Source organism: Vanacampus margaritifer, chromosome 14 (assembly GCF_051991255.1).
Source record: "Vanacampus margaritifer isolate UIUO_Vmar chromosome 14, RoL_Vmar_1.0, whole genome shotgun sequence".
NCBI classification, from domain to species: Eukaryota; Metazoa; Chordata; class Actinopteri; order Syngnathiformes; family Syngnathidae; genus Vanacampus; species Vanacampus margaritifer.
Window position 1 is genome coordinate 15,826,885 of NC_135445.1, and position 25,492 is coordinate 15,852,376.

At 37.2% G+C, this 25,492-nt stretch overlaps 1 protein-coding gene across 1 annotated transcript in view; it reads left to right on the plus strand.

Annotated features, from left to right (window-relative positions):
• The window catches only part of spp1 (secreted phosphoprotein 1), a 35,199-nt gene that overhangs the window by 1,118 nt on the left and 8,589 nt on the right, over positions 1-25,492 (plus strand). Inside the window, exon 2 of the mRNA XM_077543103.1 lies at positions 25,034-25,264. The gene's annotated coding sequence lies outside the window, so the exon portion shown is untranslated. The remainder of the gene's footprint in view (positions 1-25,033; positions 25,265-25,492) is intronic.

Here is a 25,492-nt window from a genome sequence, read left to right on the forward strand (position 1 = left end):
TTCTAGTTTAGCAACAAACAAAAAACATGCACACCCCCTGGCATCACAACCCCCAGGGGAGGGCGCCACCCCTAATTGAGAAGCTTTAACGCCAAGTTAACATTTGGTTAAGGTTAACCGAGTTTTGAACAACAACAAATCAGTTTGGAACGGGCGCAGAGCAAAAAGTAAATAGGCCCCACATATGAGCACACAGTTTTCGCCCTGGTCAACCACATCATCCTCAAGTGTAAGTCTACTTGTAGTTCTTTCTAAACACACTTTACACATGTCGATCCTCTGCATGGACTCCAGTGAGTCTATTTCTGCTTACGCAATATCAAAGTCTGTGTGTGCATCTCTCCTGCCTTTTCATTGGCCAGAAAGTAAGTCAGATGTTCACTCCCACAATGGCGCAAACATACCTTTCTCCATGCGCCCGTCTATATAAATACCAAAATAAACAAAACTCCACCCATGGGCACAGTTGGACTGCATTTTGCGCAGGAGTTGCGCTTGGCACGAAAATGGGGCCCATAGAGAGAGACAATCATTTAGATTAATTTCACAGCGTGACTGAATGGGAACTATACCCAAGCTGCCTGCATGGAAGCTGAGTGATCTAGTGAACCATTAGACCACCCATGACCTATTTAACATAAAACTTAATCATGTCTTTGTTACTTTGCCAATGTTAATGTCTATATCTATCAACCATATCTTTAATTCAGTTAATTTTCACAAAACATGTAACAACGAGAATGCTAGAGACAAACAAAAATGTTTCTTCTGTAATTTAACAAACAAACGCCCATAAAAATGAACTCTAAACAATGTTGAATTTAAGTCGGTATTTCTTTATAGGTAGTATATAAGTATTAGTATGTATATAGCAGATAAGGGGACTATCAGACATTTGAAAGTGTGACTACTTCCTGTTACAGTAAGTTACACTTACACTGCGTCTCAAACCACAAGGCCTTTGTCTGTCAGCAAGTAAAACTGCGGCACTAGCAGACAGCTAAAGTCTCATTAATTCAACTGAAATCATTCCATGTCTTTTTGTTTTCAACGTGGTGCTGAAGTTCCATTTATTTATTTCATTAATAACTATGCTACAAATATGATAAATATAGTGTTAGTACTGTGCATATAGGCCTATTAAAACAGACTGGATGGGTTGTAGCACATGTAGTTAGATGAGTCTGGATATCCTGTCAGTGATATTTCCACCATTAACCACATGTACAAAATAGGTGATAGCTCTGGTGAGAATGCAGGCCACTTTCCAGGATTTGTTGTGTTCCGGTCTACATCATAATCCCACAAACGATTTTTTTTTTTTTCACACAACACTGTCATCAGGCACTACTAGCTGTCCGCTTTTATTTGTCCACTCAGGCAGATGTAACGATGCTATGAGCAAATCCTGCGAGGGCCAACAGCACTCGGCTGCACTTCCCTCAGATTTAGAGTCCTTGTTTTTTTTTCTTCTTTTTTTTTTTTTTTAAACATTAATGCAACCCAACTGTTCTATTATATGTCTGGGTGGCCCATCTCAGACAACCTCTCATGTCACCAAATGTGGCAATCCTGGTGGCCTGGTGTGGTCACACGTCTGTACTCCTTAAGCTTGGGAAAATAAATTTTTGGCTACATTTCCATTACGTGTGTAAGCGTGCAGCTGAGTTTGGTAGTGTAAACGGTGGCAGGTGGGGTTATTTTGTTTTACGTTTTAAGTTTTAGCCCAACTTCAAAGGGGTGAATAACTACCATGTCAAAGCCAAAAGGTAAGCAGAGCTGAATTGAGATTTGTTAGATGGACGGATTAGGGAGGTTGTCGCCTTGGTACTTAAGATGATTCACACTTTATTTAATTTATCGAAATAAAGTGTTGTATATTGTTATTTATCTGTTTCCTCATTGTTGTGAGAAGTAATGATCATGATTAATGTTTTCACATAAATGAATATCTTAAGGAATAATAATAACATTTTATTATAATATAATTAAAGGTAATTTGAGCAAATGTGTTATTCCATAAGTGTGTTTTAAACTGGTAGCCCTTTACATTAATCAGTAAAGAGAAGTAGCTCTCATTTTCAAATTGGTGGTGAGCTTGATATAGATACTAATTTCCTGAATCAATTCTTTTTTTATCCACAAGAGTTCAGTTTTATTCAATTCAGATTTTTTTTCAATTCAATTGAATATTGATTGGTGTACATAATATACTGCAAAAAAAATACTAATTAAAGGAACGAAGTGTTCCCTTAATTGTTTTGAGCAGTGTATATGATATGTATATATAGTATGTACTACAAAAAAAAAAATACAACAATTAAGGGAACACTTTGTTCCTTTAATTTACTCAGAAAACAAGCCAGTAGGTCTACAAACTTATTTTCTGAGTCCCTAGACTCCAAACCCAGACTCTGAAACTGCACCTTTCAGAGTGGCCTTTTATTGTGGGCAGTCTAAGGCACACCTGTGCAGTAATCATGGTGTCTAGTCAGCATCTTGATATGGAACACATGTGAGGTGGATTCGAATATCTCGGCAAAGGAGAAGGGCCCACTATCACAGATTTAGGAAAAATAGTGATATTTTTGTGTAGTATGTGGAAGAAGTTTTAGATCTTTGAGTTAATCTCATAAAAAATGGCAGCAAAAACAAAAGTGTTGCGTAAAAAAATTTTGGGAGTATAATTTAGCTTATTTGTATTAATATGTGTAAAATATAAACACTGATGTGTTACACAAACATTGACATCAGCAAGGATGAGATGAAAATATTATTTTCATAATTTTAATTCAATAATTGTAAATATACATTTAAAAGATTTTGAATCATTTTAATTGAAATAAACTAGGTATTCTGTAAATGTAATAAAAATACTTTTAAATTCCTTTGAGATACAAAAATTCATTTATTAATGATATTTTCTAATGAATTTATGAGTGAATTTTGTGGGTGGACCAATTGTTTTGGTTACATTTTTCTAACAAGCAGAAAAAGCAGACAAAAAGGTGTCATTAACTCTCAGAGATGTTTTACAATTTTTTCATAAGCAAGAAACATTGAAGTAAATGCCAAATGAAAGTATAAAAGTTAAGTGTTAAGTATGATAAATGAGATTTCAATTTTGAAAGAAACTCACCCATCTAGTTTATCGTCAGTTGAGCAGCTCCTCTGCGTGTAACGTTGCAGCTCTCAGTCCTGCTGAGTTCCAGCCCAGATCACTTCCTGACACGGCTTTTCAGAGCTAATGTGCACTGCGTCAGAGCAGACTCCATTCGCCACAAGAAGAAAATAGCTGTGGTTTTCATTCAGATGGTTAAACAATTACACCAACGAAACGAAACACAGTTCCATTGAATGCCCAAATCCCTACTACAAGTGTGCCTGTTTGACAGCAGTCAAATTCTGAACTTCCTCTTTACAGATACTGTAACTCCCTCAAACATCTGTTCAGAAATGATGTCATAAACACGCACGCTAGGAGCTGGACGTTGAATAACCTCGGACATCAAGTTTGAAAAGTATTTTTAGATTAGAACTGGAAGTGCTAGTGATTATTTCACCCAGATACCGACTTGATAAAAGTTACAGGTATAGAATTTTAAACACCTCTCATAGACAATGGATGTTTTGCCCAAGATCCTGTCTTTAGCATTGTGTTACTTCTCATCATTGTTTTCAAGACAAAACCTGAAAGGATGGCCAGAGGCATTGGTCTGATCTAAAAATAAGACTACAGCTCTCAAGCAGAAATACTGACAAAGCTGAAAGCATGTCTAGAAGCGGAAATTGGTTGAAGGGGCATTCCTTTTAAACAAGGCCAAATGCCAAAATGGTAGCTTTAAAGTAGCCAGAATAAAGTATATCGCCATCAATGAATTTGGGAAATAATTCCTGGAGGCAGGTTCCAAGTTGGAAGCGTAAAAAACAACCATAGTGTCATATTTGGGGTTTTGGCCTGCTTCTAGTGTTTATTTTTTTCTCTGCCAACAACCTTCCTCGGTGGGCGGCGTTCCCTAGCCACACCTTTCTGTTATCAAGTAACTTTATAAAAAAAATCACAAAATAACTACTATGGAATATTATTTTGATATCTAAAACAAAACAAAAAAGCTGAGAGAGAGAATATACGGTAGTCGCTATTTCTCAGCATGCATTCTTGTCTGTTCTTACATCCTTGTGATCTCATGAAATGTCATCAGTCTCGGCCCAATTACTGTTCCAGGAGAAAGTACGCATAAAGGAAAAACACATGGAATATCTGGAAGTTGTTCTTGTCAGCCGTCTTAAGATAGTGGTTGCCAACCTTTTTTGGCTTGTGTACCCCCAAACCTTTTTGTCCTAGGCTACTATGAGCACACCCACTTATGCATGTTGATGATTTTCCATAAGTAGAACTTAAAGGGGAAGTCAACCTTAAACATTTCTTGACAACAATAGGTTATATGTGACCTCACTAGTCTAAACATGACATTCTGATTAATATTACATTTGTGAAATATGAATTATGCAGCAGAATCCAGCCGTTTTTATCCATCTCAGGGACGGCCATTTTGCCACTTGCTGTCGAGTGAAAATGACATCACAGTTGCTCAGGGCTCAGGCAACCACCAATCACAGCTCACCTGTTTTCTGAAGCTGAGTTGTGATTACCTGTCATTACCTGTGACCAGAGCAGCTGTGATGTCATTTTCACTCGACAGCAAGTGGCAAAGTGGCCGCCTTCTGATATTGATAAAAATGGCTGGATTTTGCTGCTTAACACATATTCCACAAAAAAACAATATTAACCAGAATACCATACCAGACCAGTGGGGCTGCATAGAACACAATTTTTGGGGGGTGGATTTCCCCTTTAACTCAACTGATGATTATTAAATGAAACAAATTTTACTTTTGTTTCCTTAATTTGAACTTGTAATGCATTCTTTTGATTTTACACCTAAAAATAAAAATATTGGTTTGAATATAAATAAGTACAGTAATAGCTATAAATAAAAACAAATACTAATCAGAATGAAAAAAAAACTGCCTTAACTCTTATGACAGTTACCACAAAAACTTTAAACAGGCGTTTAAACTTTAAATATCATTAATAATACACTTAATAACACAATCTCATTCATTCATTCATTCATTCATTCGTTCATTCATTCATTCATCCATCCATCCATTTTCCGATCCACTTTTTATACAAAATACAATATGAATACATAATATGAATATATAATATGAATGTGTGAATGAATGAATGAATAAACGAATAAATGAATAAACGAATAAATGAATAAATGAATAAATGAATAAATGAATAAATGAATAAATGAAGTGTATTTCAACTTTTTGGAGGAGGAGAGTCCTCCTTGTTTTATCCCTTTCTCTGCTTATCAAGAAGGAGAAAAGAAAAAGGTAATTGGAGGCAATTAACTCCAAAGAGGAAGCTGTTCAGCAACCCTGCAAACATGACGAGCGTCTGTTGTCATTTTGGTGTGGCTGCGTCATATTATTGATCTTGGAACTAGATTATTAAATGTTTGCATGTAACCCTTGAAAGGTGCTCATGTACAGCAAGGGTTACGCCGCACGCGTGCCCCTTGTTAAGAAACACTGGCTTAAAACCAAGGAGCATCAATTGGATGCTTGTCAAGGCTCGGCTGGGAAATTATCCCAAGAGGCATTTTGTGCTGCTGTTGCGGAAATAGATCAGTGTATACAGCTGTTCCTATTACAAAGAGACTCACGTTCTTAGGAAGGACGTTCTTGAATATGTGTACTTCACGAGAGTTCACGAGGCCGTGCATGGCATTCTTCATCTTGAGAAACTGCCTTTGTTACTGTTCCAACCTTTTTCCGTCTGCTTTGTGGTCCATTCTTTGGCCTTGGCTAGTCCTTACACCCGGTGGTGGTGATGATGCGTACAATTACACAAACAGCGAGAATCTGGCTAATTTTTTTTTTATGAAATCTACAGTGATTAGTCATTGAAAACTTACATTGGTGTAAAAACCAAAACATTTCGGCTATATGACAGTAGCCTAGTAACCACAAATGTGAAATTGACAATGAGCAGCATTATACAGGCAAAAAACAGAACAAAAACACAAAACCTTAACCAAACACAGTCCAAATGAAAATCAACACTTCAGGTGGAACTCAATGGGTGGCTTTCAAGCATAATAGAAGTTCAGGCAAATGGAGATAAAGCAAATAAGATTGTGGTTTTGGAAGAGGAACTGAGGGCTATCACCCATGGCCAGTTTTTCCCCTCGTACCATTCTTTGGCACAATCAACCCTCCCTTCCCGTACACCCTCTGGCCTGCACTCACACATACAGCACACTTACACTCATTTGTACCTCAGCATTGTGCCACTTATTCTGATGTTTATTTTGCAAGTTGGCTTTTGTCATTGTCAAATATTATACTATTGTCATATTGTAACTGGTAGAGAAGGTACACAACACATCCATATGAGCAATTGTAACAGGCCCACAATGAAAATGACAAAGAGGAGTTTTCCATCCAATGTAGTTAGCAGATACATTAAGAGTTAGCTTAGCTTCTTCAACTAATGAAGCTTTTAGCCATCAACTGTAATGGCAATATAATTGTTAATATTCACCATTTCCTTAGACTCTCATTGTCTTTTTTTCTTTTTTCTTTCGAGAGCTCAGTATTGTTCATTCGGTAATTTTACCGATTCGACATGTCATCATCATTGCTCTCTCTTTTTTTTATTTTATTTTATTTTAATTTATTTTTATTTTGTATGTGCATGTGTGCGTGCGTGTGAGTGTGTACTCATTAATTCACCTAAAACCTATTAAAAATCCCATACCGTTCACCTAAACCGAATACTTTAGAATCCAGCTAGAGTCGTGAGTTTGTCAGGAGACCCGAGGAAGGATCAAAGAAAAGAAAGGAAAGTGAAATCCAGCACCGACCAGACATCACCTACTACCCACCGGGTTACCAACTAGAATCTTTCACAAACCCCAGAATCATCTAAATTCCAACAAATTAGGGAGACCTCAAGAAACCAAAGGAGAGACTGAGGAAAGGAAGGAAGGATAGATGAAGCAGAGTGAGATCCACAGACATCAGCCTCCACTGATTCAACAACCAGAGAGAAGCAGATTGTGTCTGAGTTTCAATAGATATGCTGGTGTGGTGGATCTGGTATGCATGAAAACCTCCACCAAAGAGGGGAGCTGTCGGCCCCGGCCAGGACAGAGCAAGCACAACCCCCCAGGGCCCCCCAGGCCACGGCAGCACCAATGCATAACCCCCGGGCCCCGCAGGGGCCATCGGCCGGAGAGCCAACCTAGGAGTCAGGAGCGCCCCCCACCCCAACACAGCCCGCGCCCCCAGCCCAACGCAGCAGAACGGGGCACCGGCCCACAGCCCCCGCTTTATTAATTTTGTGTTCTGTAACCCCAGAGTGAATTCCTTAAATCCTTCTTTCCTGGCGTATAGCTAATGCAAGCGGGTCAATAAATATTGCAAATAATAAAGGGGACAGTGGGCATCATCGTCTCGTGCCTCTCTGTAGAGTAAAACTCTGAGATTTATATACAGTAAAATAGCAAAGAGGAAGGACCAGTTAACTTTGTCAAAGACTCTCATTGTCTAACTGTAACTGTTTCTATCATGTGCCTAAAATATGCAGTTGTTTGATAAGAATGGTAGGCCGGAGTTAATGATTTGTATGTCTCAGCAGAAAAATGGGCTAAGGTGTGTAGGTGAATATGTGACTCTAGAACAGAGGTGGGCATCGAGGGCCGCAGTCCTGCAGGTTTTGCGTGTTGCCCTTCTCCAACACAGCTGATATATGATCAGCTCATCAGCAAGCTCTGCATAAGCCTGATAACGATCCTGTTGATTGGAATCAGCTTGTGTTGGAAGTGAGAAACCTACAAAACCTGCAGGACTCCGGCCCTCGAGGACCGAGATTGCCCACCTCTGCTCTAGAAGGTAGGGGGTGTCAAGTCAAGTCATCTTTATTCATTGGTGGTGTGAAAAACTACGCACTTTTGGTACAACAGTGTGATACTGAAACGGCTTCAGTATATTTTAGCACACTCTCATTTCACATCTTTCATCAATATTATTCTTATTTTGGCCTTACAAAATAAAAATAAAATTCCAAGTGAAATTCCTTTCAAAGTATAAATGCTGCTTCAGATTATTATTATTATTATTATTATTATTATTATTATTATTATTATTATTATTATTATTATTATTATTATTATATCACACCCATAATATATATATATATCTCGGTGTGTGTGCGTGTGTGTGTACGTGTACGTGTGCGTGCTGGGCTGACACAACACGCCATTCAGACATGTCAGTGAAGCCTCAAAAGCGCAAACACACGCCGCCTACGCAAAGGCAAACTTCAAAATAAAGCTGACCAAATAATACATTGACACCAATGCAACAGCCTTGGCGGAGTTTACATTGAAGTCTGCCTGCATGGTGGCGTGAACGCCAGCTTGACTACTTCCCTTTGACGGTTTGGCTTGCATTATTGACGTTTTTATTGAAATTACATATTGTCTACCACCATTATTATAACGCCACCCAAAAAGTATATTAAATAGCTAATTTTAGACGCAAAGAAACCACAAGTTAATTACGCCGTCATTGTATGATACGGTACAAGCCTCCGGCATTCGTAGCTAGTAGCTAGTTGTTAGCATTAGCATCGGGTGCCTGGCTGGCTGCAGTAGTTTGACAGCTCGCTTGCTTTTCTTATTGTTTTCAATACCTATGCTACTCTCCATGTTTAAATGACGGGAATGTGCCTTAAATTGCACTTAAATGTATTATTTTTTCATTATTAAAAACTAATAAATAGAACTATGCCTTCATTTCTAATTATTTTATAAAACACTAGCTTAAAACAAAACAAAAAACGGAAAAAAAATAAGTCTAATATGACCATTTGGATTTTAGGAACACAACTTCAAGTGCATTATAAGTGCAATATAAATCCTAATGGCCACGTTCTAAATTTATATATATATATATATATTTACATTTAATGGGCAAAAGCATTTCATAAAAGCTTGAGACTTACTTGTGACTTGCAAAGCAATGACTTACTCCCACCTCTGGTATGTAATACGTGTTATGCTCAAAAGCCTTCGATGTCAACAAACATCTTGGTTTAAAACCTCTGCCTCTGTTGCCCACCAGTTAGCATTTTAGTACAAAATGAATTTTAACTGAGACCACATTTCCTCTTGATTTGGCTAGGGAAAAACAAATGTGTATATTTTGTCAAAGGGGATGTTATTGTTTCCCCTGTAGTGACAGAAAGCGTGTCCAACAAGAACCGTTGGTTCAACCCACGCTTCTCACAGTCTCACATAGATCAACACACACTGCACTATTTTTAGCAGTCACAGGAAACATGTCAAACCACAACAGCGACAATGAGCGGACTCTCTGACTCATGCCTTCCTTGTATGCAGTTTTTTCTTCAGATTTTTAGACCTCTCTACAATTTATTTAATTCAATTAAAATAATGTTACCCAGTTATGTGACTGATAATGAATGACTTTTAAACTTATGTCCAAAAATGTATTAAATATTATTTTTTTAAACATTTGACATGGACACATGCGTAATCAACATAATTTTGCGTTCACTAGCTCAGAACATGACTTCGGGTATACAGAAATGCAATTTTATCCAATTTATTGCTGACCGATTTGATTCAGTAGGTGACTGACTGAATTGTCTAATAACACACCATAAGCCTCGAATACGGACTACGGCCTAATTGTGTGGCGTTTGCATGTTCTACGAGTACTTGGGTGTGTGTTGGGGTTTTCTGCAGGTACTCCGGGCACCTCACTCCTTCCAAAATAATAGTTAAATTGAAAACTCTGACTTGTCCTTTGGTGTGAATGTGAATGTGGCTGGTGAGCAGTTCAGGGCGTACCCGGCCTCTGGGCCAAAATCAGGCTCCAACATGCCTGTGAGGAAAAGTGGAACAGAAAAGGAATGGATTTTTTTTTTTGTACTATACAATGCAAATTATGTGTGTGTGTGTGTGTGTGTGTTTGTGTGTGTATATATATTTAAAAAAATCGATTCGGCTCGAATCAATGCGATATGCGGATGAATCGATGTTTAAACGTCAATTTTTAATGGAAATATTCAACAAAACGTCTTACTTAGGGTTAGGGTTTACACGTTAAGCACGGAAAAATGTTATATTAATGGAACAATAATCCTCAATATTTTATTTTAATGCTGTTCAAACATGAAATGGATAGCAACAGGTTGCTTAATAAATACAGTGGCTCACAGTTATAAGTTATAAGGCAATTCATACCCATTATATATATATATATATATATATATTCTCTCTCTCTCTCTCTCTCTCTCTCTCTCTCTCTCATATATATATATAGAGAGAGAGAGAGAGAGGGAGAGAGAGAGATTATTGATTGTTTCTATTACCACCACCACCAAAATAATAATAATAATAATAATAATAATAATAGCCATTGTTTATAATAATTGCATAATTAATATTTACAATAATATTCAAAAATGTTACAATGCCATATATCATTGAGGAATGATGCTGCCCTCTAGTGTTCAGATACAACAGAGTACTGTACAATGTTACATAAGATAAAAAGGCCAATAAATACTGTATTGTATTTCAAAGTGAACAATGGCGACATGCAGTGGTAAAGTTTAGATATTGCAGGGTGTCCACACAAGATTCCATTTAGAAAAGTTTCTCAGTAATTGTCAAGTAATATACAGTAACCTTGGTCATGACAAAGGCTAAGCTGTAATGGCGTTTAAATAGATAATGTTGACAAATATTAAGCGAAAAATACTTATTTCTTGTGTAGTGTAGAAAAAAAAAGTTAATTAGAATTAGTGTGTGCGTGTGTTCACGCTCTCACACACGCACACTCACACGCAGGCGCGCGCGCACACACGCACGCACGCACACACACGCAAACATAGGAGGTAGACATACAGCATAGTATGTGGCAGTCCGTCTACTTCTGCTGACTATTCCCAGATCCAGACATTTAGAGTGTATATTTAGCTCCCTCTCTCATCTCACCCCAGTAAAATCTTTGGCACCTTGTCTGGAAAGTTTTTGTGCTTTTTTGTGTTTCAATGAAAAGACACACACGCACACTCTAGTCAGTTATGTAACATCATAGTGTTATGAAACTTGTAAGGACAAACAATTATTTGGTCATGAACCACAGGTGAGAGTATGACGGGACAGGGAGTTAAGACGAGCCTTATAAACTCATTTTGGGCAACACAATATGCTTTGATTTTATGTTTCTTTGATAGTTAACACATACTATTTAGAAGCTCTTTTACTGAATTTATATTTTAATGTTAAAATATAATTATTAATTGTATCAAAAAACGGTATAAAAAAGAGAGAAAAAAAGCCACCTGACCATTTTGGCTTGTCCTCATTCAGGTTGCAGGTGAGTTGAAGCCTTTAGCCCATCTTACTTTGGGCGAGAGGCAGAGAAAGGTAGACATGCTAATCACTACCCTACAGTATTGCCTTGAAAAAGTCAATACTATTTATTGATTAAGATATTTTTTTAAGGATGCATTCAGTCTGGAACACCTCATTCCTGTTCCTAACGATTTAATTTCTAAAAATTGAATTGAATTTTAATTGAAGTCAGCATGACAGCATCCAATGATGCTGGACAGTCTCTGAGAAATTTCAGATGAATTTCAATTAAAAAAAAAAAAGTGCTGTATAGACCATCAATGTACATATATACTACAGTACAGTATATGTAAATGCAATTTACAGTTGAGAAATTATGTCTTCATAACAGGATGGCAACAGAAATAATAATGTATATCATGTAGGAATTAGTCAGCATTAATGTTGCTGATGATTATACAAACAAGCTGTGAGAAAAGAGTGATTCACACATTCCCAGCTCACCCTATTTTACGTTCCGTACCAAAAGCTCACACCTACGAGCATAAAATGATGCCAAGCACAAATACATGTCAGCTAATGCAATTATGTCAAGTGGTGTAATGGAAGAAAAAACAAAAACAGGACGTTTAGTGACGTCTTTAAGAGCATGTTTAAGTATATTTAAAGGGAACATCCCTGGAGTCTGAGCCAAACCTCAGATGACACAGACAATTCAAAATGCCCACTCATGTAACCCAAAAACACACAAAACATGAAGTTCCAGTAAGACAGACAAAAAAACAAACAAAAAAATCTAATGTGCAGCACTTGTCATGATTGCCTTTTGTGCATGGCAGGTCTGTTTTTTCCTGGCAGGTCAGGCGGGTGGGTGTGGCTGGCAGCTGGTGAGACACACCTGGGCTCAATTCTCAAATCTAGCATTAATAGTTTTTGCCTAACATACGAATGTACACTGTCATTAATTGTTTCCTTGTTGAATGTTGAAAAGCGAGTGGTGCGTGATGTTTTTTTTTTTTTTTCTCTTAAGACGAGACCGAAGAGGACATTTTCATCCGTTGCCATGATTGGTCAAAACAAATGTGCACGATGCTGCATCGTCCAATCAGCTCAAAGTATTGTACAGTATGTCCCTCCTTTCCCGAACGGATCTGCCGAGTGAAGTTCCAGATTGATAATGTGAAGAACTCCCTTGAGTGAACGACAATTATCAATCTGGCTTGTTAGGTTAACCCAATGTGGATTTAGAGGGGGAAAAAAGGACCACCTCGATGGTAGTCATGGAATTTGAAAAAGCAATAGTATAAATAATAAATAATTTACTGTTAAGATTGTTATAGAACTAAAAAAGCTTTTGATACTGTAGATCACAGTATGATATTATATGAGATATGACTGATAGTCATCTAGTTTAACCATATGGAATCAAACTAATTGTAAATCACTCATGGGGCTCCCCAAGGGTTGGCCCTGAACTATTCATATCATGCTTCAATGATATTTGCTGTACCATGAACCCTGAAACAGCATAATGTGGAAAATGAGGTTTAACACTAACAAATTAATGAACAAGTGTATGGAAAATACGTTTCTTAGAGTATTAATTGATGTGAAACTGTTGCATATCAGACATGGAAAAGAAAGAAAGAAAAGCAAATGTCTGTCAAATTTAGACTATTTTTGCTGTTTTGTCAGTCAAAAATCATTCATTCATCAGTCATTTTATAAGCCAGTAAAAATAAGACAAAGCACATAATTTAAATTGTTTTTTTTTTGTCATTTATCCATTTTCCTATACAGCTTGAGGGTTGTGGAAAGCTGGAGCCTATCCCAGTCAACATCAGACAAAACACAGACTACGCCCTTGATTTGTCGCCATCGCCAGTCAATCACAGGCTAGAAAACCATTCTCATTGTCATTGACAACGAAACCCATACAGCCGGCACAAAAGTCAGGCAAATGCACCACTATACTACCAATGGCTCCTTTAACTGATATAATTTAAAATTAATAGTTTAATTAAGTTGAAAACAGGACTGTTTCAAAAGCAATACTGAATCAGCTGTTTTGGGAGTAGATCAGCTGTCTAAATAAAAGTTAGTCATCATTTACAGTTTGAGAAGTACCAGGCCACTTCATGCTGTTAAATCAGGAAGAGGTTGGAGACCTACATCTTACCGTAACTGCAAAGCCACATAACCTGCCAGTACTTCTTACATCTTAGTCATGCTTTGTTCTATTTCCAATTGTTTTTTCTTTTTCTTTCAGCGTGTTCAAAAAGGTTGTTGCAGGTCACTGAGGTGGACTTTTGGCCCGAGAGTCACACAAAGGAAGTGGCCATATAAGGTTGTTTCCTCGGCCCTGCAGCAGGGCCTCGTCTCAGGGAGTGTCCTCGACTGTGTGGTGCTCTGTAATTACACTTGGCTGATCCAATGGGAGCCACATGAGTGTTAGTTCTACTTTTCCTAAAATGTTTCAAATTAGAGCTGGAACACACGTGCATAAACATGTAATCACATGCTCACGTATGTAAAGGAAGACCATGTTTAAAACGGTATACAGGATAAGGTTGCATAACACCTCCTTGTCTGGACATAATTTTACACCAACACACACTCTGTAGCGTATAAGTGGGGAATTTAAATTTACTGTACAATGAAACAAACACTCTTTAATTTAGGACAGCAATAAAAACAATAAGAGCAGTGACAACCAAATTTGTGTAAGAGTAGTTAAAATAGACACATACGGATCGTTACACTAATTGAAAAGTGTAATGGGGCTGATTTGCTGTGGTGCTATCTCAGTCTCCAGAAATCTCCAAAAACGCCACGAAAAGTCACTAGTTTCGTTGCTTGTCGCCTTTTGGGAAACTAGTTGCTTGAGGTGTCGGAAAGGTCACTAAATAAGGCCGCTTAAGTTGGCAACAAGAGTTGCCACTTGCGTCCCTGCCAACAGTAAATGATTTAACTGAGACCAAACTGCCCACAAACTGTGACAAATGGATACTCAGTATGCTCTAGTTCTTTAATGACTGTTAAAGTCAATGGGACGCCAAATTTGAATATGTTGTATTAAACAATATATATGCCTCAATGAACGGTTCCTTGAATCAATACACATTAACCGAGTATTTCATTTTCTGAGTCTTCTCAGCTGGGCTCTTGCCGCGGCCAAGCTGGATATGACTGAAAAATGCATAATAATATTATTTTAGTTAACTAAAACAAAGTAACTAAAACAAAAATTCAAAAAACAATTTAATTAACGAAAAAAAATAAAGAAAACTAACTGAAACTACATTTACAAAACAAACTAAAACTAACTATAATTTTAGTGAAAATGTCCTTAGTCCTCATCTTGGTGATTGATTTAATGCATGAGCCTTTAGGATTGATTTTAAATGTGATTTAAGTATATTTATTTCGATATAAACCAGTTTTGAAAGTGTGTCGCACAGAAGTGACATCGTCTCGGTGACAATTTTGCTTGTTTGACTTTTGGCTCCAATATCTCGCCTTGCCTGCTTTTTCATTTAATTCAGCTGAAACGCAACGCTAGGTAAGAAGTGTTTTTTGTTTTTTTATCTTACCATGTTGTTTATTAAATATTACACACAAGTAATACACAACATAAAAAAAATAAATGAATAAAAACAAATACTAAAACTAAGCATTTTTTTTAAAATAACTAAAACAAATAGAAACTAACAGAGCCACTCTGAAAACTAATGAAAACTGACTATATTTAAAAAAAATAAAAAATAAAAAACTAACTATAATGAAAATTCCACAATTATAATAACCCTTGGCTGCAGACAAATTGGGGATTTTATGAGAAAACAGTAGAATCAGGAATTAAATTAGGAATTAGGAATTAAAGCTACTGAATGCAGAAAATTCAATTGTGAATCGCTACTCCCACCTATTGATAAAAAAAAAAATAAAACTGCACGCACACTTCTTCACGTACACAATGCACGCATGACGTCACATCCGCAGACAGAGGGCAGGAAATTTGAACCCAAGTTCAGGCTGAAAACTATTGGTCAGAGGCTTGCAGGAGTATCCATTGTGAACAGCTAAAGTGTTAATTTACTAATTAGAAGATGTTTCAGTCATAAAAAAACAATGTAAAGATTTTTTTGAGAAAATAGTTACAGAGAGCAGCTATAAGGCCAGTATATGCTAGCTGCTGATCTGACTGATTCCAGTTGGTTGGATTGTGGTTAATGACTGGACTTTTTTCCTGGGCTTTTATGATCTGTTCATAAGTATAAAAGGGTATAAACAACTTAAACCATGGGACAGTACGCTGACCAGTCTGGGGTAAGTCCCAAGTGTAATGGTGGTTTCACAGTTATTCCCCAGCTCTACAATGCATACAGGTCGACTCAGATCAGTATTTTGAACATTCTTAACGGTTACATATGTACAGTCGGATACTGTCCAAGTTGACCAATATTAATAATAGTAAGTAAAACTTATTAAGCATTTGGTCATAGCGATGAAAGCGTAAGGTGAACATGCATCATAAGAGTATACAAAAAAAAATAATTAACTAACATTTTTGTTATACAATGAAGTTAACTGTTTTAAAGAACAACTCAGTCACCTAAATTTTGATATGATAATCACTTTAGGAGGCTGTTAATTCCTGTTAAAAAAATTTAATAAATAGAAACTTTGGAGGCGGCACGGTGGCTGACTGGTTAGCACCGCCTCCCAGTCCAGAGGACGTAAGATTGAGTCCAGGCTTCGGCCTTCCTGGGCCTGGGTGGAGTTTGCATATTCTGCCCGTGCTTGCGTGGGTTTCCTCCTGGTGCTTTGGTTTCCCCCCACATTTCAAAGACATGCATGGCAGGTTAATTGAACACTCTAAATTGTCCATAGGTGTGATTGTGAGTGTGGATGGTTGTTTGTCTCTGTGTGCCCTGTGATTGGCTGGCAACCAGTTCAGGGTGTACCCCCCCCCCCCCCCCCTACTGCCGGAAGCCAGCTGGAATAGGCTCCAGCACCCCCTGCAACCCTTGTGAGAACAAGCAGTTAAGAAAATGGATGGATGGATAGAAACATTGGCAAAGTGTCAGTTCCTTGACACTTAGGAAATATTTTCCCATTTTGGTGGTCATGAAAACAGTTTGAAAGGTTTTCCTGCGGGTGGGGTAATGTTCAATGAAAGCTATATTGTATCACCTCAGAGTTTTGACTTTCTAGAATCCACGAGACTGTCTGTATTCAATTTCAAATATTTCTATATAAATATCCTTTATGGAAAGACCCAAACCTAATTTAGTTTTATGATGGGACATACTGAAGAGATTTATTTAGTGCATGAGGCTCCACCCATCACACTATTTTTGGGTGATACAGTTAAATGCACACATCCCCTCTGCGGTTAAAAACAATTATGGAAGCATTTGAGCTCCACTGAAAGTCCAGTTTGCGCTTGCATTTGAATGTGATGCTGTGATTATAATCTGTTTGAAGCATTTGCTTTGTCATTGGCATTGCAGCCTTGTAAAAATATCAACCCTCAGCTTAATTAACTCCATACTACATAGAAACATATTCTCTAATAAAAAGACAGTTGGACGGTTAATCTATCTATCTATCTATCTATCTATCTATCTATCTATCTATCTATCTATCTATCTATCTATCTATCTATCTATCTATCTATCTATCTATCTATCTATCTATCTATCTATCTATCTATCTATCTATCTATCTATCTATATAACAGGGGCACATTGTACAGAATATACATTGTGGTGATATTTATTTTTATTTTGTCTTCATGAGCATACTCAATATTGGAGTAATCCAAAAGTAATCCAGTTACATTACTTTAATATTATGGTATTTGGATTATGTTACTAACTACATTTTTTTAGCAGGTAACCTGTAACTGTAACGGATTACATTTTAAAAGCAACCCTCCCAACCCTGGTCGGGGAGGGGTATAATGCTATAACCCGGCAAGGAAGTTTCATTTGAGCCTGAGCTCCACCCCATCGCCTTTCACCAGCATACTGTGCGACGGGCAAACAGAACTGCTGGGGACATACGTGAAGCATATACTGTACTTATTGCTTCAATGTAAAATTGTGGCAGTTATAGGCATTGACTGTTCAGACATTTCCCATTATGAGCCTCGCTTCTCCTGTTCAACGGGTTTAGTATTATATTTGGTCATTACACAGTATGTTACGTTTCTTACTTTGCAAAATTATTCTCTCCCGGTTGATGTTTGTACAGGATGACTCGGCACTGTATCTTTTGTCATTTCAAGGGCTACAAAAGATGCACCGTGCTGTGCTCTCTTCCGCTTTTAATCTTGTTGGTCAAACTACAAAATCAGAACAACAACTTTCTGACACACGTTCACTTCTTGTCATAAAGCTACTACGTCTTGAGATCTTCATCCATCTGACATCTCCTATAACCTCCAGTCAAGCCACGACTGTTTCCTGGTTTTCCTTTCCAGATATCTTTTGGGAAACAATAACCTGATGGAGCCGCAATGACGGGGGTTTCCTCACTGTGATTTTCATAGTTTATAATGCTGGCTTGGAGACCAATGGGAGGGACCACAGTGATGTGTCCCACAATGAAAATCTACCAAATACACCCCACAATGAAGATGTGTGAGGTTATGCTGTTTTAAAAGAGTAAACTCTACTCTTCCCTATAAAACAAACTCTAAATAATGTCTCTACTTTCACAATGAAGGTAATGATAGGGAAAAAAACATCAATGCTCATAATGTAGTACATAAAAACTATTTGCGGTTATTTTTAAATGAGACTTAGTAACAAATAGCAACAATGGAGCAAAATAAAGATGAGTATTATTGAGCTGTTGGCCAAACCATTTTACACCTCCGTTACGATTGGATGAATTAGAGAAGGGGTTGACAAAAAAAAAAAAAAAACTGTATAGTTGACCCCTGTATACTTAGTCAGCACCCACAGATTTGCACATTTGTACATTTGTTTTCATTCTTTTTTTCAATATTTTTAAATATGTTTGGGTCCGGCCTCCCCTCTTGAAACACATATAAAAACATATACGTATAATAATAATAATAATAATAACAACCTGAACCTGTGTATAACAGCCCCCCCCCCCTCCCCACACACACACTTTTCCAAAATCACCCTTAAAAATCATGATCTCTCTCATCTCTTCTCTTTTCAGTCCTCATTGCTCCTTCTCTGCCCCAACTTTTCTTAAGCGCGTAAAAGTCTGGTTTGAGTCTGACCACAACACGACCACAGCGGCCATCCTTACAGACACAAATAACCCATGCAGCCCCTCTGCAGCCACACCCTTAAACAAAAATACTTCTGACTGAGCATGGCCCCTGCGGGAATTCAATTTTGTGCAAAAAAAAAAAAGATTCCATCATTCCAGAAACACATTATTTCAATGTGACACAAAAACATTGGTGTTTCAATCCAGCATTTCGTCCCTGAAAAAGCTAATTATTGCAACACTGACCAATTGCACACATTACAATTACATTGACTAACTGTTTTGATTCCACCACCAAGACCTATTGAAAAATATTGACATGATGCATTTTGTTGCAAGAATCTTAGTCACTACAAAAACTTTACTCAGATGAGTTTGCAACACACAGTTCACTATAAGTCATAAACTGTACAAAAACAAATCTACATTTTCCACCCAATAATTCTCCGGGCAACATGCACTCCCAACCACAACTATGAAGAACACACCCTGGTGAGGCAAACGAAATGTTGCCAATCAAACGCAGTCATGCTGTAAACCGTCCAGCATGAACAGAAAGGAAGATGCTATCCAAAGCCACGTTTTTGTGTTTTTTGAATAAAATTACAATTCTGTCAACCAATGAACAACACACTGACATGCGCTTAACTCTTTCATTCACGTGGCATAACACCATAGAGGACCAAAATTATTTTGGTACCCTCCACTTACAATGTTGATTACGTATTGTTAGCCTTGGAGACTATTGATATTTTTAAGAGGAGGCTCAAGATAACCTCACAAGCCAGATTGATAATTGTGATTCACTCAAGGGAGTTCTTCAAATTATCAATCTGGAACTTCACTCGGCAGATCCTTTCTTGAAAAGAGGGACTTGCTGTACATTATTTCGAGCTGATTGGACGGTGCGGCATCTTTGCATGTTTGTTTTGACCAATCAAGGCAACGGGTGAAAATGTCGTCTTCGGTTTTGTCTTAGGGGGGCGTGAAAAAAAGCACGAACATCTTTACCAGATAAAAATGCATGAAGCGCCTCTAGCTGTTCAATATTTAACAAAAAAACTGTGAGTAATTCTGCAAGAACAGAATTAATTGCAGCGTCCATTCAGCTGTTAGGTTTCCCCCTGCCATCGGCGCTTCTTGGTTTCGGTTTTTGGTGGGATGGGTGTTTTTTTCTTTGTATTGTATTAAAGATGTATGATAGGTGCTATTTAAATAAAGTTTGATTGATTGATTGATTGATTGATAAATTATAAGTCACTTGTTTGCATTGGGTATTTATTTGTCTGGCTGCTTTATCTTTAGAACAATCATCCGACTGTGCCTTTTGTGAGACAACTAAGCTCCCAAGAGTAATAACAATGTTGAGGAGAAAGACTTGTCTGAAGCACTTGCCAAACCAACACATTTCTGAGTGGAGAAATTTGATGACTGCATGTGGGGTATAATTCCACAGTCATCAACTTGGAATCAGATCTGGGAACTGAAGCTCCGGAACACTTCCACTGTCTGTATATTTGTTTTTGTTTTTTTTGCAATTGAGGCTGGGGCTGGATTGCACAAAAACTTATTGTGTGGACCAAAAACATCCTCTTTGACAGTGTTTAGTTTTTGTTGTGGTGTTTCTGTGTTTCAGCAATTGTCCCGGGCAGCTGGTCCCCCACTGCTGTGTGAAATACCTCCAGTTGGTGAGGAACGGATGTCCTTTCTTTGACTGTTGTTGACCATGACGGGCACGACGAGCCATCTGCGTTGCTGTGTTGTTTGAGCCACCCAGCTTTTTATAGAACAATATCATTTTCTGATATTACTGTATACTTTCCTATGTGCTTTGAGAATGCATGCCACAGACTGAAAAGTTTTGCTGCAAATTCGTTGGACTATTTTCTGCTGTGGAAACAAAATCTTTTTCCTTTGGGGCACAGGTGACCTAAAAAAGGTTTTGATTTGACAACAGTGCTCATCTGAAAATGTATTTTGATCATAAAACCATTTTACTTACACCATTTCAAACAGGATCAGTCTACAGTATTTGATCCACTCATCTCTACTCTAACTCCGTCTGCAGTTTGTAACGTCCGCTGCCAATTGTTAATTTGACTTGACCCAAACTATTACTAGATTTCGACACAATACTCTTAATTGCAACATAACACCATTAGAGGAAAACGCTGAAGAAGTTCAGATTAACATGTGATTGTGAAACATGCATATTCCTTTGTTCCATCCTATAAATGGCAACAGTGACTGGAAACCAGACAGTCCTCTGATTAATCACAAAACAAACAATCATGCTGTTGAATGAACAAATCACTCCCTAGTTTATCCCTCTACCCTTATCCAGACTCACACATCACTGTCCACCTACCAATGGCATTACACAAATGTGAATACTTGTGCAGCATGGGGAAAAAATTGTGTGGTACAAATGCAACTTCCAGCAAAATTTAAATAGAAAACTCCCGGGCTATTCAGAAGGAGTCGAAGCAATAACAATTGCCCTTTGTGTTGTTATAGCATAATAATGCACACTGCTCAAACGGTTTTGCACCTTTCTACAGTCATCTAAAAAGCAGATAAACTATTGATATTGTACTTTCCTGAAAAGAAAAGATTTAAGCTTTAGGTTTTTCTTTTTTAAAGTTGATAAATTTGTAGGGGAGACGGTGCTAGTTGTACCACGGGTGAGTTGTCAAATTGTAATTTTCTTCTCCACCAGAGGGCACAACGAAAAAGTGGAATATTAGTTTTCTTCATATAAATAGTCAGGTGTTGTGCACTTTCTGAGAAGAGAATTGCACATTGTGAGCTGAGATGAGTGCCAATTATCTGTTTTGCACAACCTAAAGTAACATTTTTCAACTTCATATATTTTGAAACAGGCGTCGTACATAGACACATTCTAGCAGCAAATCACGTGGACTTGTTAGAGGAGAGATTCAGATCTTGTCATTCCTCAGTCACAGCTCTTTTTTAAGCTAACTGTGAACTAGAGCAAGTAATAGTCAACATGGTAGTTTGGGGCAACTTGTCTTAGTCACTTTGGGGTTTGTTGTCACATATGCTAAGAACGGGCCAATGAAAATGCACCTCTGGCAACTCTGTTTACGTATGCAGAATAGTTTTTCAGATGATGAGTCTGAAGAGTGAGGAAATTAGTTTGACAGGTTGTGTTTCATTGTTTAAAAATGGATTTTGCAGTTGTTGGAACTACAGTATGGCCACGTCAGGACTGTTTAAGTTTCACGATGATCCATTTATTAACAAAGTTTAATCTCATATTTCCAGTTTAAGGGAAACAAAACAGGCATTTGAGGCTTAGAGCTATGACCTACATGCCAGTAGTTTCATAGTATTTTATGTTAATGTTGCTCAATGACTATGGTAAATGTTCAAGATCAATGATAAACAATTTATCTGGCTGTAAAAACAAACAAAAAATAGACAAACAGGAGAACAAGCATAATTTTGTCTTTGTTTTATTAGTTTCAAAATCCAATGTGACATCTTACCCCATATAGTGTGACAACTTACCCATTGGTGGGGCAACATGTCACATGTTCACTCCCTGTATTTGGTGGCTTATAACTCTGCACTGACACAAATAATGAAAATAACATGAATACAAAAAATATACCTAAGACTTGGGTCTTTCATCTGGTATACATTTTGTTTATATATGATATATTGATTCAAAGAAATATCTAACAGTATAAAAAGTGATACAACTAGCCCCGGTCTCCCCTACTGTTCAAATAAACCCAATAGTTTTGCATTTTACTTTGTATATTAAAACAAAGAAACTAACCAACTAACTATCTAACTATCTAATTATTTAACTAACTAGATTAATTAAAAAAAAAAACTAAACTAAATTGAAGCATTTTCGAGAGAGAAAAACTAATAACAAAAACCTAGCTAAAAAATTGATTAAAAGTAACTGAATTAAAAAAAAAGTCAAAATGAAATAGAAACTAACTATTGTATAATTAAAAATCCAAAGCTGTTATAACCCTGTTCCCACATTACAAAAAAATAAAATAAAAATGCATGTATCATTTTAACTGCGGATTACAGCAAATAGTTGTGTATGTGACTGTCAATAGTTTATACGGTATATACCCCTGCTCCAGCACACTCACAACCCTTCAGAGGGCAAGCAGTATAAAAAATGGATGAATGGAAGACAACTACTCTATCGAAAGCACAGTGCGCTCTGATTAATAATAATATATATATTTTTAGCAAATTGCTTCTTATCATACTGATGATGACAAGCAAGTTATACCGATCATGAGATTCCAAATAGTAGTTCTAGAAAGATCTAGATCCATCTAGAAATGTAACTGTAGTCTTCCATTTCATGAAATTCCCTTGTGTTGGAAATAAAATGATTAGTGACTAACGTGCCTTAATGGAAACAAGAAGTGAGACAATATAGCCAGGCCAGACACAAGAATAACACCACCCACCCAATCATCATGGAACATTGTGAGAGACAATAATAATGACAGCAGACATATGCTACATTATAGTAGCACAGTCAGATGATACTTCTGTAACCTTTGTTGTCAATTTGAGTACACCTGTGTCACTTTGTCTAACATCTGCATTTCCATATCATCACAATAAACAATAGCATTGGAAAATGCAACATTTAGTTACGTTGTATATCATGTTGTAGTTCATTTGCCTGTTTAGGGTGTAGATGCATTTTGCCTGAAGTCAGCTGGGATAGACTCCACCTGCCTACAACACTAAATATGATAAGTAGTATAAAAATATATACATTGAAACATTCTTTGTTATTATAGTTATATTAAATGTTCTTACTTTTTCGTGGTAGGCAGAATGAAATCATGCAAAACATTTTGTAGTGTATAAATTAAGGGTGTTAGGTGGTTGAATTTTTTAGCATAATTAATTGCATGACTTCAATAGTTAACCCCAGATTAATTGCAAATGTTATGTCTGTTCTAAATGTACAATAAAATGTACAATATTCTTTTTCAGTTTTCATTCTCTTGTTAACGTAAAAGTCGGGGAAAATGTTAAAGAAATATGGTTGCATCTTTTCGTCATTGATACAGTGATTTCATAATTTATACAATTGAGTTCAAATTAAAAAGATGTGGCCTACTGTACTGTAAAAAACGAGTGTGATATTGATTTGTGCTGAGGTCAATTTCTGCCACTAGATGGCACAATTGCATTTGTATGACATTGATGACAGCTCAGTGCATAATTCTTTTCATAATAAGAGCTATCTAATCTTTACATTAAGTAAATTGTGAAATTCTGCACAATTAATTTTTTTTTAATTACAACTTGACCCCAGCATCCACAAATATATGCATTGTTATTTAATTTATTACTGCTAAATTTTGACTTGTCTGCTGCGTTGCGATTGTAGTTCCCCCAGTACAGGTTTTCCAAGTAAGGGGCGGTCATTAATCGTGTATTTAAAAAAAAAAGGAACTTTAAATTAATTCAAAATTAATGCAGTAATTTTGACACCACTATAGTATAAATATGTTAAGAGAAATACTTTATACAATCGATATTATGTAATCACTTTTTATTTTGATAACATTTGGTGGGAAGGTTACGGATCGTGCCTGGGAGGTGAGACATGTTACATTAACACTAATCAGAGTTGACTGCAGTATACAAGAAATAATGATGTGAACTTTAGCTTGAGCATGACAGAGACACATGCATGCTGCTTTCCCATATTGCATTCAGTTTAGTGTCACCAGTTATTTACAGGACAAATTATAACCACTGACACTTTCACACCTGCGGGCAATCTACATTCTTCAGTACATGTTTTTAAAATGTGGGTGGATGCTGGAGTACATGTGGGAAATCCACTTAAGTGCAGAGAGAACATAATTGTGATGACATAACGCATCACATTTATTTTTACCAACCAACCAGAATGCCCTTTAAAAACACATGTGTACCAATTAAAAGCATTTGTCGTTTGTTCTTTTAAGGGTCCATGTCTGACATATTTAGTTAAACATGCAGGATAAGCCCACAGAAAATGGGCAACGCCAACACAATCTGGTTAGTCTCTTTACTTGACAGTTTAAGATGAATCAGTCTGCTCTCTCAGACATTTTGTCAATTATCCTGGGAGACCTCAGTCAGACATTTTTCTGTCTGTAAGGAAGTTGAATCATTGTCATAGGGCTTGTTGGTGTTTTTTTTTTTTTTGTGTTTTTTTTGTCTACACCATGCCAGAGCACTTTCTTAGATTAATTTAATTCTCTATATGTGTGTATGTGTGTTAGCCCCCACACCACAAACCAAAGGAAGAGTGGGGGAGACAGACAAGAGGTGGACCATGGAGCGGTTAACCTCATGACATCACAGTCGCTGCTCTGATTGGCTCCCGACAGATGCGTGCAGATTTAAAGGCCAGCAGGGAGACTGCAGTAGCATCACAGGGCAGCGCACAGCATCTAGGAAACATACTGCCATCAACCTTCTTCTCTCTGCCACTTCTTCCTACTCCTAACAAGGTAAGTACAAATTTATCAAATGTGAATGATAACATGTATGTTTGGGAGGGACTGTTGTTTGATGGAGCTGATACTTGTTTGCTATTTACTGCTTTTAATGGCTGCAAGAACATGTACTGGATATCATCTGGAATGTAGAAGGAGGATTAGAGTGGAACTGAATTGCATACTACTGCATCAGGGCACCCCAACAAATAGATGTGAATAAATACATTTCCTCGAGCTCCT